Source organism: Rhinopithecus roxellana, chromosome 14, assembly GCF_007565055.1.
Source record: "Rhinopithecus roxellana isolate Shanxi Qingling chromosome 14, ASM756505v1, whole genome shotgun sequence".
Lineage (NCBI taxonomy): Eukaryota > Metazoa > Chordata > Mammalia > Primates > Cercopithecidae > Rhinopithecus > Rhinopithecus roxellana.
Window position 1 is genome coordinate 39,890,096 of NC_044562.1, and position 16,274 is coordinate 39,906,369.

The 16,274-nt window shown below is 33.8% G+C and overlaps 1 pseudogene; it reads right to left on the bottom strand.

The window, feature by feature from the left end:
• Positions 1–577: 577 nt before the first annotated feature.
• LOC104655699 lies at positions 578–1,506 on the bottom strand (annotated as a pseudogene).
• Positions 1,507–16,274: the final 14,768 nt, after the last annotated feature.

Genomic DNA, 16,274 nt, shown 5'->3' on the forward strand with positions numbered 1-16,274 from the left:
CCATGATTTTGCTTGGGTGACTTGGGTGATCCCTTTTAATGGTGACCTTCAGGTCATAACAGTAACTATCATTCAACTACACCAAGGTTTCTGAAGACGATGGCTTCTCCACCCAAGCAGATTGTATATAAGTTCCAAATAGAACTTGGCATTACTCTGAAGGAATTCTAACTTCACACTGTTCGGGAAATTTACCAAGATGGCTTCAGAGTAGACTAACTTTACACAGCACATTTAAAAAAAGACACATTTATTCAGCATCATGATCAGACTATTACACTTAGCAATCAACAGCATGGGTGTAAAAAAAAACTACATTAAAATCTTTTGTTGGAATGCTTTATACTTTCCACGAAACAGAAACTAAAATAGCCTGTTAAACAATTCATTGCAAAAACAGTCCTCGAGTTTTTTGCCCATACACATGAGTATTTGTCTAACATTTTTTTTCCCATTGGTAGCAGCTAGTCCCTGCTACCACTGTGTTTAGCTGAGTTCACAAATCTGTTGTAGCCTGTAGCTTCCCTGTCACTTATCTCACTCTTCACTCCTGCTAAGCTTTGTTTCCTGGCAGTAGTTACAATCTTCTGCCACTGCCATAGCTACTACTGCTACTGGAACCACCATAGTCACCTTGGTTTCATGGTTTGTCCAAGGATTGGCCTCCACCACCACAGAGGCCAGAAGTTCTGCCTCCAAAGTTTCCTCCCTTCATGGGTTCAAAATTTGAACTATTGTTGTAATTGCCAAAATTATTGTACCTCCACCACTTCCAAAATTGCTTGCATCCTTACCAAATCCATTAGAGGCATCGCCACTGTCACCATATCCACCACCACCACAGCTGCCACCAAAGCCACCAAGACCACTGAAGTTTCCTCCATAACCAAAGTTGTCAGTCCCACTGAAACCAACTCCATGACCACCATCATAGCCTCCAGAACTACTTCTACCTCTTTGGCTGAATGAAGCACTAACTATCTCTTGCTTTGACAGGGCTTTCCTAACTTCATAGTTGTGGCCATTCCCAGCATGGTATGGTCATCAAAGTTTATAAGGGCAAAGCCCCTTTTCTTGCCACTGCCATGGTCAGTAATGATTTCAATCCCTTTAATTTTTCTATACAGTTCAAAAATATTATCTTCAGTGATATTCTTCAGTGTCCTCTTTAATGCCAACAACAAATATCTTTTACACAGTTAAGTGGGCACCTCATCTTTGAGAATCTTCTCTTGAGAAAGGTCTCTTTGGTTCCACAACTCTTCCATCCACCTTGTGTGGCCTTGCATTCATGGCTGCACCCACCTCTTCCGCAGTGGCGTATGTGACAAACCCAAAGCCCCTGGAGTGCTTGGTTTTTGGACCTCTTATTACCACACAGTCCGTGAACATTCCCCATTGCTCAAAATGGCTCTTCAGGCTCTCATCAGTTGTTTCAAGGCTCAACCATACAATGAAGAGCTTCCTCAGATGTTCAGGCTCTTTAGGAGACTCTGATTTAGACATGACGGCAAGGGGAAGAGAGACTTTAACAATGCTTCCTCGGTGGCCTCCACAGGCAGAAAGAAGTAGACGATGAACATATTTCCAACATGTGCAAATTAATAAGTGTGATATATCGCAGTAACACTAAGTGTTTGAATCATAAGACCTAAAATTATAAAACTTCTAGGCAAAAACAAGGGAAATGCTTTAGGACAGTTGTGTAGTCAAAGATTTTATGGCTGGGACTTCAAAAGCACAGGCAAAATGCCTCTACAAAAATAGATAAGTGGGCTACATTAAACTAAAAAGCTCTGGACAGCAAAGAAAACAATAAACAGAGTGAAGAAACAATCTTTAGATTGAGAGAAAAAGCTATTAATCTGACAGGGGTCTAATACTCAGAATTCAGGGGGAAAAGAAAAAACTCAACTCAACAGCAAAAGAATGAATAAACCCATTAAAAAGTGGGGAAAGAGTCCGAGTAGACTTTTCTCAAAATAAGACATACAAGACAAACAAATGTCTAACAGGTATATTAAAAAATGCTCAGCATTACTAATCATCGTGGAAATGCAAGTTCAACCAGCAATGTGATATCATCTAACCTCAGAATGGCTATTACCAAAGAAATAAAAAATAAATGCTGGAAAGGACTGGGAGAAAAGGGAACTATTACACATTGTTGATGGGAATGTAAATTAGTTTAGCCATTATGGAAAGCAGTGTGACAATTTTTCATGTAACTAAAAAAAAAAAAAAAAAAAAAAAAAAAAAAAAAAAACCCTACAATAGGATCCAGCAATCTAATTTTACAGTATTTATTCAAAGGAAAAGAAATCAGCATATCAAATATATAGCTGTACCCCACTTGTTTATTGCAACACTATTCACAGTAACCAAGATATGGAATCAATCTAACTGTCCATCAGCAACAGAATGAATAAAGTAAACATGGTATATATACACAATGGAATTCTATCTACCATAAGAAAAAATAAATAAAATCTTGTCATTGACAGGTACATGGATGGAACTGGAGGTCATTTAGTTAAAGAAAATAAGCTAGGCACAGAAAAACCAATATCACAAACTCTCACTCATCTGTGGGCGCTACAAAAGTTGATTTCACAAAAGTAGAGAGTAGAGTGCTAGATGCCAGATGCTGGGAAGGCTAAGCATACGGCTGAAAAGAGGTTGGTTAATGAGCACAAACACACAATTAGATGGAAGGAATAGTTCTAGTTTTTGATAGTACTACAGGATGACTATGGTTAACAGTAATTAATGGTATATTTCAAAATACCTAGAAAAAAATATTTAGAATGTTTCCATCATGAAGAAATGACAAATGATTGGATGATGAATATAATAAATAGACTGTTGTGATCATTTGGATTGTATCATGTATCAAAAATCATCTGTACCCCATAAATATGTGTCAGGTATTAATACATGTTATTGTATGTTCATAAAAAATACTGAATTTTGAGATGCGTTATGAAATAATATTTTTACATGGACATAAGAAATATAGTGTTAAATTTTTATATAATAAAATTGGAGTTGCTGAGAGATTTATATAAATTTAAAATTTATAAATTAATTATATCAAAACTATATTTATTATGCTACATTTTTAAAAAGGCCTCAAGATGGTAAAGGAATGAGGGAATTATTGTAAAAATTTGTAACTCAAGGTGTGAACGTTCTTACGCTGGTTTAGTAAGCAGAGACACTCTAGAAATAGTGTCCTTTTGAGATTTGTTACTGTGGTACACATCGTTTTTCAGTAGTACTGAGGCAAGGAGATATTTTTTGTGTGGTTTATTAAAAAAACAGAATACCAGTCAGCAGGCTTATACTCAAAGAAAATGCTAGGTCTTAGTTTAAAGAGTTTCAGTTAAATTTATGCATTTAAAAGCTACAAATTGAATTATTTAAAGCATTTTCTTTATTATTAATCCTTGCCATAATTTGATTTCTCAATTAACAAACTAATCTCTAGTCCTGATGGCATAGAGCTTTTATTCTGTCTTGTTCTTTTCTATGTCACTTCTAACTGATGGACCTTTACCAGCTCTGGACTCTGTATGGTGTGTTCTAGAGCAACGGTACTTCAAATTCAAATGCCTTAACTTAGACTAATTGTCTTTCCTGATTCTCTTAACAAGGCAACCAATACCTAATTGCTTTTTAGTAAAATTAGTTGAATAAAATATTTTAAATTTTCTGGGGAGGCTTTTACTCAATTGCACTACAATAAGTCAGCAAATTTACAGTTCATGATTTGTTTTTGGTGAATGTTGATTATATCCAGGGTCTTATCCTTGTGAAAGCTTCCCTTCCCATTATGTTTAAGGTCAGTTACTCTTAGCAATCTTTGACTTCAGTATAGCAAATAAAGTATAGATTGTGACATTCATGTCTTAGTGGATTTTTGTTTGTTTGTATGTTTGTTTGTTTTGTTTTTAAACAGAGAATCCTTTCTGAGAAATAAAAAAAGGAGTAGAAGTAGTTGATAGACTAGGAAATATTTTAATTTATTTTTATTTCTATAATAAAATTTGAATGTGTAAAGAAAGCTGTAGCGAAACACTTTAAGACTTCATAAATCTATAGGAAATACCAAATTAGTGGATGACATTTGAACGAAGTGCAGGGATAATAAAAACAGACCAGGAAATTAGGTATGTTCTAATATCATGTGGTTTACATGAATCAAACTAGGGCTATATATAATGGGTAGTTGAAGAGGTCTGCTGACAAAAAAAAAAAAGGTACATAAGTTCGATATATAAGTAATGAGCCTGGAGAGTGTTTACATTTTAAGGGATCTCAATTATTATTTATTCTAAATTCATTATTTGTCCATTAAAGACACAGGTTCAGAGATGATAAGCTATTTGCTCAAGTAAAAAAGCTACTTTTAATAACTTTGCGATTACAGCTGCTAAGACATGAAACCAAACATCTAATTCCCAAGTTTAAGAAATATCGTGACATCTAATGCTACAGAAAAAATCTGTGAGGCCTTTTTCTCAAAGAAGGAGCTAATAATACATTACATGCACAAAAAACAACAAGACCCTTTAGCATTTTGTAGGTATTTCCTTTCTTAGATAAAAAATAAAGGAGCTGTGACACAGACCCTTTAACCTAATACCATATATAAATGTAATGTTCAGGTAAGTATTAAAACCCTTCAGGACTACTTTGAAAAAGAGAAAAGTAACCTTGAATTTCAAGAAAGTAAAAAAAATATATATTAAATATGCTCACTTGCACAGTTATTTTTCAAGGTGGATTGGCTCGATAAAAATTATGACCTTTTTCTGTGCCTTACTTTATTTTCCAGACCTAAAAATATTGCCAGTGCCTGAGGCGTAAGTCAGAGTGAACCTCTATTATCACTCCAGAGACTTGGCATTTTCCTCATTAGGCTCCATAGTATCTGACTGAGTGACCTTGTTTGGTGAGAAGACACAGATGGAGTCTGTCAGTAAATCTTGTTAATGTAACAAGTATTCCCACTGTTAGATGAGTGTTGCGCCTGATACTGGCATTTCTTCCCTTAGTAAACAACCCATACTCCCTTTCCAACATGGGTCTCTTCCTTCATGCCATCAGGTTTTTCAGCATTAGCTTGTTCTAAGGATTATCTAAAAGGATGTCTCTTGCTGTGAAGGTGAGATGCTCTCTCTTTCTGAATAGCAAACCCTTGCTGGCTTTTGAAAGATGTAAAGATGACATTAAATGTGGAAAACACAAACCTAAGCCAAATACACTGTCACCATGCTAAAAAGTCCTTTAAGTGTTTCACCTAAGGTAGTAAGATTTCTTATCAGGTAACCATTTCCGTAATTTGTCATTTCTCCCTGTTATCCTGTTTTGAGATGTAAAAGACAAAGCTTGAAGAAAGGAAACACTCTCAATTTCAGAAGAAAGATTGAGTGTCAATGCATGTAAATATAAGTGTTCAGCAGCAGACGTCAGACTGTATCATGAACTTGGAAAAAGGCACTTAATCTCTAACAATTTCAATATTTTTATCTATAAAATTGGTAAATAATCATTAAAAATAACCTTTCAGATCCAGTGAGGAGATCAAATAAGATTGGGATTAGCTTGTAAAACTATACATACGTTTACATATAAGTATAAAATATAAAACAAAAGCAATCAGAAATGCACAGCCAGGAGCATACTTTAAATCTTAGTGGACACTTAATATGTACAAATTTTAATTTTAATTAAAAATGAACAATTTTTGAAACTTAAAATTAGAAGATATCTGCAAAATATAGCAGGCTATAATGATTTAATAGTAATAACTCATTTACAAAGGGTCTTAGTTATACTTTTATTAAAAATTTTACAACTTTACATTTTTATTTTAAATAACTTAATAATTATAAATCAAAGAAAAAATAATGGTTCCATAACTTTTCAATGCTTCTAGTCCCTCATACTAAATTAAAAACACTACACTAAGTAAGTACTGAGTGTCATCAGGGGCTCTGCTTGTAGAAGGGCTTTGTAGGAAAAATAAGCTTTTCTTTAGTAGCTCTGATGCTCAGATACTGAGGTCAAAAGAATAACTAAAAACTCGGAAGATACAAAAGTTCTTGAGCATATTATAGTAATAAGATTGAAAATAACTCAAAGATTGTAATCAGCTATGATAAGTGATGGAGCTGTCTCCTAATATGCATAATATAAAATCTCAGAAGTGGGAACACTAATCAGATGGCAACAGATGGGGGGTTTTAGCTGGGCTTCTAGGAAGTGTTATTCTAAACACTGAAGTTTAGAATTAGAGATAAATGCAGAAAATGCGTGCCACTGAATGAAAAGGCGTGTCTAAGAGCTCTGAGCTAGGCATGGGAAAAATGAAAATATGTTCACAACAACAAGCTAGAGGCTAACGGAGATTATTTATGAATGCATTCTAAAGTAAGGAATATAAGTTTCACCAGAAAATCAGTAGATTTTAGCAGATGAGATTGATATAATTTAATCTCAGTGGAGAATCTCTCCAAGAAATAATATAATTATCATTTTATTGATCCAAACACAAATGTCCAACAAAACTAACTTTCTATTCAAGATCAAGTGGTGATCCAAACCATACATCCAATGTAACTTGGCAGATCCAAAAAATTGATTGATTTATTTACAAAGGCATAAATAAATGGAAAGATTTGCATAATTATGAAAAGTAATACATGATAATGTGATTAAATAGGAGTACTACACAAGAAGGGAGACACTTCCCTAATAGTGATGCAAGGTGCCCCTGGATCTTCTCCCTGGAAAAGCAACCACAACTGAAGAAAATAGAAATCTCTCTCACTATCTCTCTCTCTCTCTGTCACACACACACGCACGCGCACACACACACACACCCCTCTCAAGTCTCTGGAAATTTTCCTAAGAGTATTCATGAAAGAAAGAAATATTTATTTAGAAAAATCTACTAAAGCTTGTTAAGAACAGTGAGAATCTGTAAATTCAAGTCACATTCTGTCACTTCACTAGTCCCAGCTTAGTGAAATAAAGGCTCTCCTCTAGGATGGTGTGCCAAAAAGATGAGGCTTCCTCTCCTCTCATCTCCTAGTATAGGGCTCTGTTTTGTTTTTGTTTTCATTTGTTTGCTTGTTTTTAAAGGGAAGGTCAGAACAACAGCATATTTTATAATCTTCATGCTGTTGAAGCACTAGTCCAGGCAACTGAAGCCCAGGGGTTAGGGGCTTCCTTCTTCCACCCAATCTCTGTTACTATGGTGAAAATTCCACAACAGAAAAGGCAGGACAATGTTGGGCAATGGTCACTCCCACCCTAGCTAGCTGCATAGTCAGAGGGAGGCTTCATGTCAGGAGAGGCAACTTGAGAAGACCATCACTCTTCCAGCAATCTGATTGTAAAGCAGTTTCCCATTCCCAGCTAAATGGGCTGTTATACCTCTTCCCATATTGAGAGCAATGGCAGACAGGTTATGTTCAGGGAGAGCTGTAAGACTTAAGAACAGAGAAGCCCATAACTTTCAATTTTTATTTGGAACAGAGCACGGGGAAAGTAAACCCAAAGACTGCTATTGAAATAATGGTGATTATGATGGTAAGTAATTAAGAAGCTGAGGCTCCATGATAGCAATACATATAAACTTCCTGTATATATGTACACACACATATATATGTGTTTGGGTGTGTATATATATTTATGTGTGCATATATATAATGTGTGTGTACATATATACCCACACATTGATATATGTAAAATATATATATAACAGATAAGCTTAATTTCATATATGTATATATGAAATGATGTATAGATGTATATATAATTTATATAAATGTAAAATATGTATATATAATACCTAAAAATATGAACAATTTATATACATATATTATATCATTTATATATAAATAAAACACATATGTATATATTTTATATGGAGAGCATAAATTATGTATATATAATTTGTATATACACATAACATGTATGTTATATATGTTATATGTCTATATGTATAGAAAGAGAGAGCTAGAGAGACAGAGAAAGCATTGATGACACAAAAAAAGGAGAAGAGAGAATAAAGCTGTATAGGATTAAAGTTTCTATAACTCCCTGTAATAACGTTGTATAAATCTGAAGTAAATTCTGATAATTTGAGATGTATTTTGTAAGCCATAGAGCAGCCAATGAAAAATACATAAACAATATAGTGAAAGCAATCACTGAAAGTAGTAAAATTTTACACTATAAAAAGTCTCCTTAATGCAAAAGAACACCATAAAAGATGAAGAGAGCAACAAAAAGGACATGAGACATACAGAAATCAAAACTAAAATGACGTAAACTCAGCCATATCAATAGCATTAAATGTGAACAAACTCTGTAATTAATTCAAAGTCAGAGTAGAGTGAATAAAGAAACAGAACATTACAAACAGATTTATAGTAAAACGTTAAAAGATATATTATGCAAACGGTAATGGAAAAAGAGCAGGGACTGCTACACAAATATACAATTTAGACTTTCTAACCAAACATTATTATAACTAAAGAGAAACATTTTATAATGACATAAGTACAAACTATCAGAAAGATATAATAATTATAAACATATAGACACCTAAGAATAGAGCCAGAAGGTACATGAAGAAGAAATTGAAAGACTCAAAGGGAGAGACAATTTGACAGTTATAGTTGTAGACTTCAGATCTCTACTTTCCACACTATATTAAAACAATAAAGCAGTAGTTCAGACAGTATATGGAAAATGTGTACAATGCTAGAAATCAGTTAGACCTAACAAATTTGTAAGGAACACTCCACCAATTAGCAGTAGAATATATATTCTTATCAAACACACATGGAATATTCTCCATGATAAACCAATCACTAGTCCATAAGGCAAGCCTCCATAAATTTAGGAGGATTGAGATAATACAATTATAATATCTGACCACAATGGAACAAAATTAGAAATCTAAAACACAAGTCAAGTTGGGAGAATAATCCTCTTAAAAACGATGAATTAATGGAGAACTCATACAAGCGAAATTTAAAAATATTTACAAATATATAAAAACAAATAAATACTGTAACAATACATGCAGAATGCAGCTAGATCAACTGCCTGGAGAGAAATTTACAACTGTAATTGCCTATATTTAAAAGAAAGAAGAAATCTCAAATTAATATCCTCATGATTCACCATAGGACACTAGAAAACAGAGTAAATTAAACCTAGAGCAGGCAGACATGACAAATATAAAGATTAGAGCTGAAATTATGAAAATAAAAAAATATATTTTTAATTTTTAAAATTTAAAAATTCTACAAAAATAGTTTTTGTGAAAAGAGCCATGGAATTAATAAATTCCCAGTTGGATTGAACAATAAAAAAAGAGAGAGAGACAGGAGAATAACATGCTATATTAAGAAATGCAAGAGGAAATTACTTTGCAGAAATAAAAAAAGTATTATAAGAAAACAGTACAAAAAATGCTAGAAAATTAGATAACTTCATGAGTTAAATACACTTTTTGAAAACCACAATTTCCAAAACTATCTCTGGAAGCTATAGAAAATTTTTAATAGTCTTGTGAAATATAAAAAAGATAATAATAATAATTTAAGTAATCTATATAAAGAAAAAGCCCAGTCCTAACTGATTTTAATGGTGCATTCTAACACATATTTAAACAATTAATAGTAATTTTTTACAACTTGTCAGAAATTAGAAGAGTAAAAATACTCTCTAACTTGTATGATGCCAGTGTTACTCTGATACGAAGATTAGACGAAGATAGCCCAAGAAAAGAAAATTACAGACCCAATATCTTCTTTAAATATAAACTAGAAATCCTCAACACAATATTGGAAATGAATCCAGCTTATTTATGAAAAGAATTATTTACCATGACCAGGTGAGGTTTATTCCAGGAGTGCAAGGTTGGTTTAACATTATAATATCAACTATTGTAATATACTATATTAATACAATAGAGGGCAAAACACACATGGTCCCGTCAATAGACATATTTGACAAAATATAACGTCCTTTTGTGATAAAAAAAATCACTTAAAGAATTAAGAACAGAAAATAAAATAAAATAAAATAAAATAGAATAAAATAAAATAAAGGAATTCTTGCTCCTAATAACAAACATCTATTAAAACTCCACAGCTAACTTAATGGTGAAACTGGGTTTTTTCCCCCTAAAATCAGAAACAAGGCAGGGATATTTGTCTTGTCATTTGTGCTCAATATTGTTCTGGAAGTTTTAGTCAGGGCGATTAGGTAAGAAAAGAAAATGAGAACAATCCAAATTGCAAAGAAAATTGTAAACTAATATCACAGCGAAAAGTTTAAATCTGTACACTTCAAACTATAAAACACTGTTAAAAACAATTAAAGAAGACTTGTATAAATTGAATATTCCATGTCCACAGATAAGAATATTTAATGTTGTTAAGGAAGGTATAATCCCCCAGATAATCTACAGATTTAACAGAATTACTATAAAAGAATTAACAAGATGATTTTAAAGTTTACATGGAATTGGAAACTACAGATTAGCCAAAACAATCTTAAAAAGAACAAAGATGGATGACACACTGTCCAATTTCAGAATTTACAATGCAACAGTAGTCAGCTAAGTAGTAAGCTGAAGTAGCACTCGTGTGCTATTGACATGAGCATAAATGCATTGATCCATGGAATAGAATTGCAAATCTAGAAATAAACCCTTACATTTATGGTAAATGGATTTTTGATGAGTGTCAACATAATTCAATGGTAAAGGAAGAGCCTTTTCAAGAAACAATGATGAAACGAGTGGATATCTATGCACAAAAGATGAGTAACTGTTAAATGTATACAGGAATTCCTTTGGGGATGACTAAAGTAATCTAAAGTTAGATGATATTGATACTTCGTAGCTCTGAATAGACTAGAAACTATTAAATTGTAAAGGTTAAATGGGTAGATTTTATGGTATGTTAATTATATTTGAAGAAAACTTTTTTTTTTTTTAATTGGAGTGCCATACTTGGCAATAGCTTTAAGGAATAGAGAAAATAAAAATGAATTAAGTTGGAGGAGGAAGGCTTAAAATGATGTAAATATTAATTAAAACCAGAAAGATGGCTAGGATTGAGTTAGCACTATAGAGACATAAGGACATTCCAAGGAACGTATTATGTATTTGTAAAGGTTAGCATAAAAATATTGTCTTCTTGAAATTTTTTTCACATTTAACCTGTAATCGACTTAAGAAATAACTGAGGACATATTTGAATTTTGTAAGTATGTCTTTGGGAATTTGTTTTAAGCTACATCTACAAAGAAATTCTGGAAAATACACAAAAGGTACACACATGCATTCTAGTTAAGCAAACATCTATACGCTCATCATATTTTTATATAAATCTGGAGTTTACACTGGGGCATTTGTGTACAAGCTCATTTCTTCTCTTAGATGTCAAATTAGATATACCTAATCTCTCTCACTGATCATTTTTAGAAATAAAATGTTGATAAATTTGAAGAAATTGTCACATTTGTAAGATATTATTTACCCTTTTTATGTTAAACCATTACTTATAATCCTAATATCCATATATAGATATAATGCTCTATTTAAATATTACTTTTGTTATTTAATATTCACTGGGTTTGCTATGTATGGTATACTTATTGATAAGATCACCATTTTCAGGGCAACAAAGGAAAAGAAGCTTTACATACTAATTTTTGTTTAAATACAGTGATATACATAATTTAAAATCAAAACCATGCTCTGTGGATGGAAGAAACATTCATTCATTAGGAAACCACTGATTCAAAAGACAGTTCAGTTCAGTTTATTAAAGTTCATTTTAATCAGCTTCAATTTTTAAAATCCTAATATTAAGATCCAACTTTTATTCCTGTACTTTCTATTTTATATCTGTTTTGTGAGAAGCAAGTATTAAGTTTATGTATTCAATCAATGAGTACTTTTGTACACTTACTAAATTCAAGGACTTCTGCCAGACTTTAGGGATACAGCTGCAAACAGCAGCAGCAACACTACCACTAACATTTCTTTCATGACTTGCTTTTCTCAGCTTTATCTATTTTTTGTAATTAATTCAAACTGTGAGAGAAATAAAAAGAAGACAAACAAGGTGCTTTTAGAAGTGTAACTGAGTCTGGGGAGTCAAATAAGGTATATAAGTAGAAATTATATTTAATCTGAAATCTGAATAGTAGTTAAGATTGCCAAATAGATGTGCCAAAAGGGAAGTTTCAAGGCCGACGCATCAACAGGTGAGGATAGTTTGAAATGGGAAGAAACACACTTCTGGGAAATAACCAAATATGTAGTGCTTGAAGCTGAGAAAGCAAAAGAATTGCAGAAAATAATAAAATTTCAAAAAATGGAACCAACAGCAAAGAAATAGCAATATAATATGGTAGACAAACTTTGTATATTAATAACTATATTAAATGCAAATACCCTAAACTCCAAATAAAAGCTGTAAGTTGCCGTATTAGGGGACATCATGCAGTCTAAATGGAGAGTAGAGACTGAGGAAGGACTTCAAATTAGCTAAATAGAAGCATTTGGTACTCACCTCCTCCACAAAGAAGAGCCAAACTAGGTAACCACACTTAGACTAGATCACCTAAGAAAGAATGTTGGAATTCAATAGAGAAGTGAAACACATAAAGTAAGAAAGGAGAGAGAAATGAGACGGGGATCAACTGGGAGCCAAATGAGGGAAAATGATAAGTAAGTGACCCCTTGTGGTCCATGTGCTTTCTGTGGACTCCTGCAATTCTAGCAGCAGGAGCACCCTTTGACCCATATGGTCCCTGAGACTAACTCCTTAGAGACCCCATGACAGCACTGTTCAAAAGCTCACGCTGGGTTCCATATACCCCTTGAGTTATAAGGAGATACACCAAGGCACCACTTTGAAAGCCAAGCCCCTACCAGACTGTATTCTATGCTGGAATCTAATAGCCCCTGCAGGTTCGTATCTCTGGAGCCCCACTGACCTTCCTGTCCACAGCTAGAAGCTGCTGCTGGCTGCTGCCTTCATATCTGAGGTAACCGTCCCACTAGCAACAGTAGCTGGGGTGCTGTAAATTCACAAGTGCCTTGAAGAAAGGTTACCCAACCTGCAACTGCCTCCTGGGGCCAAAGCACATACTCTCCAGCTTCCTGTTTACAGCTACTGCCATAGATAGCAACCCTGTTCTCCCCAGTAGCAGGGACATCAAGCAGCTACTGGTGCCCCTACCTGAGCATTCTGCCCAACCCAACAAACACCATAGATCCATCTTAAGGAAAATGTCCTTCCCTATGAAAGCAAATTTAAAAAATTAGAAGAAGTGACTGTTACACCAGATGTTCAGATATCAGCATAAAAACACAAAAACTTGAAAAAGCAATATGTCACCTCCAAAGAAACAATTTTCTAGCAATGGATTTCAATGCAAAACAAATTTATGAAATTATAAAAAGTACTTAAATATAAGATTAAAGAAGCTCAGTGATACATAAGAGAACTCAGAAAAAAAGATGCAAATAAATCAAAAAAAATTCATGATATAATTAAGACATTTACCAAAGAAATAGATAAAAAAAGGACCCAACAGAAATTCTGGAATGGAAAATGTCATTGAATTAAATACAAAATACATTTGTAAATTTCAACAACAGACTAGATCAAGCAGAACACATGATTTTATAGCATGAGGTAGGTCTTTTGAAATAACCCAGACAAAAATAAAAACAAAATATAAAAAGGAATAAACAAAATGTCTGTCACGTATGGGACACCATAAAGTGATCAAATTTTTAAATTTTTGGTGGCCTAGAAGGCAAAGAGATAAACAAAGGGGTAGGAAACCTATTGCTATGGTTGGAATATGAATTGTTTGAACTGTTTAAATCTTACATTGAAATTTGAATTCTAGTATTAGAAGTGGTGTTTAATGGGAGGTGCTTGGGTCATGGGGCTAGATCCCTAACCAATGGCTTAGTGCTGTCCTTGTGGTAATGAGTGAGTTCTGATTGTTAAAAAGAGGCTGGAACTTTTCTCTCCTCTATCTTTCTTCCTCTTTTGCCATGTGATCTCTGCACACACCAGCTCCCCATCTCTGTCCACCATGAAGGGAAGCATTCTGAGGCCCTCACCATATGCAGATGCCAGTTCCAGGCTTCTTGTACAGCTTAATGTACTGTGAGCCAAATGAACCTTTTTTATTAGTTATCCACCCTCAGGCATTCCTTTATAGCAACAGAAACTAACTAAGACACTTATTGAATGAAACAATAGCTGAAAACTTTCCATATCTCTAAGAGATTTAGACATCCAGATATAGTAAGCTCAGAGATCCCCAAATAAACACAATTCAAAAAGGTTTTCTCCATGTCACATTACAGTCAAACTGTAAAAAGTCAAAGAAATGAGAATTCTAAAAACAACAAGGGAAAAGCATATACCCCCTTTAAAAGAAGCCCCATAGATCGTGCCATTGCACTCCAGCCCAGCGACAGAATGAGATTCGGTCTCCATTTAAAAAGAAAAAAAGGAAAAAAGAAAAAGGACCCTCATAATACTAATAGCAGATTCCTTAGCAGAAATTTTACAGGCTATGAGAAAATACTATGACATATGCAAAGTGCAGAAAGAAAAAAAAAGTGCAATGCAAAGATACTATACCCAGAAAAATTATGCTTTTTAAATGAATGAGAAATGAGGACTTTCTCAGACAGCCAAAAGCTAAGAGCATTCATCACCACTTGGCCAAACCTACAAGAAATTCTTAAGGGAATTTTACACGTGGAAGTAAATTGACAATATTTACCACAAGAAAATGCAAAAAAGTATTAGATACACTGGTGGAGCAAACGCACAATATGAAAGTGAAAGGACTCAAATGTTACCACTACAAAAAAAATCACCAAACCACAATGATAAACAACAAAGGGGAAAGAAATGAGCAAAGTATAGATATACCAAATAACCAGAAATCAATGAATAAAATGACAGAAATAAGCCCTAAAATATTAATAATATCTTTGATTGTAAATGGAATAAACTTTCTACTTAAAAGATGTAGATTGGTTGAATTAATGAAAAAAATGACCCATCTACAAGTTGCCTACAGGAAACTCGTCTCACGTCTAAAGACACATAGACTGAAAGTAAAGAAATGAAAAAATATATTTCATGCAGATGAAAACCAAAAACGAGCCAGAGTTAGCTATACTTACATCAAACAAAACAGACATTAGGTCAAAGAGAGTAGAAAGAGATAAAGAAAGTCATTATATAATGATGAAGGAATCAACTATGCAAGAGAATGTAACGATTCTCAAGATACATGCACCTCACATTGGAGTACCCAGATATATAAAGCAAATATTATTAAATCTAAAGAGACTTCAACACAATAATACTTGCAGGTCCTCACTGATTTAACAAATATTGTCTGAATGTTTCTATGTGTTACACTTTCACAATTCTAATAATATACTGAAAAATGTATACTTGCAATAATTGTAATGCTGCTTTCTCTTATTCTTGTTTTACGTTATATTAAATAGGACCTCTTTTTTGGCTTCATTCAACAACAAAACCACAAATCATTGTGTGATGATTTATTAAGAAAGGAGTTCAGGTATATGAGATATAAAATATTTGCTATATGCCTGAATTGTTGTGGTATTATGTGCCTTGTTATCTATAAATCGTGCTTTTTAATGAATGAAGGTGAATAATTAAGGTAAAGAATATTTGGCCAAAAAAACCCTAACGTAAGTTTGGGGTAACTTTGTGCAATCAGATATCCACTGTTAAAACCAGGAACATCGGCCGGGCCCGGTGGCTCACGCCTGTAATCCCAGCACTTTAGGAGGCCAAGGCGGGCGGAACACGAGGTCAGGAGATCGAGACCATCCTGGTTAACACGGTGAAACCCCGTCTCTACTATAGGAGGGCATGGCGGCGGGTGCCTGTAGTCCCAGCTACTCTAAAGGCTGAGCCAAGAGAATGGCGTGAACCCGGGAGGCGGAGCTTGCAGTGAGCCGAGATCACACGCACTCCAGTCTGGGTGACAGAGTGAGACACTGCCTCAAAAAAAAAAAAAAAAAAAAAAAAAAACCCCAAAACAAACAAACAAAAAACCAGGAACATCTATGAGAGTCCTCTGTCACACTAAATGTAAAATACATTTAGAGTTAACTACTACCTGTATTATCTTGGTGGACCCAACAT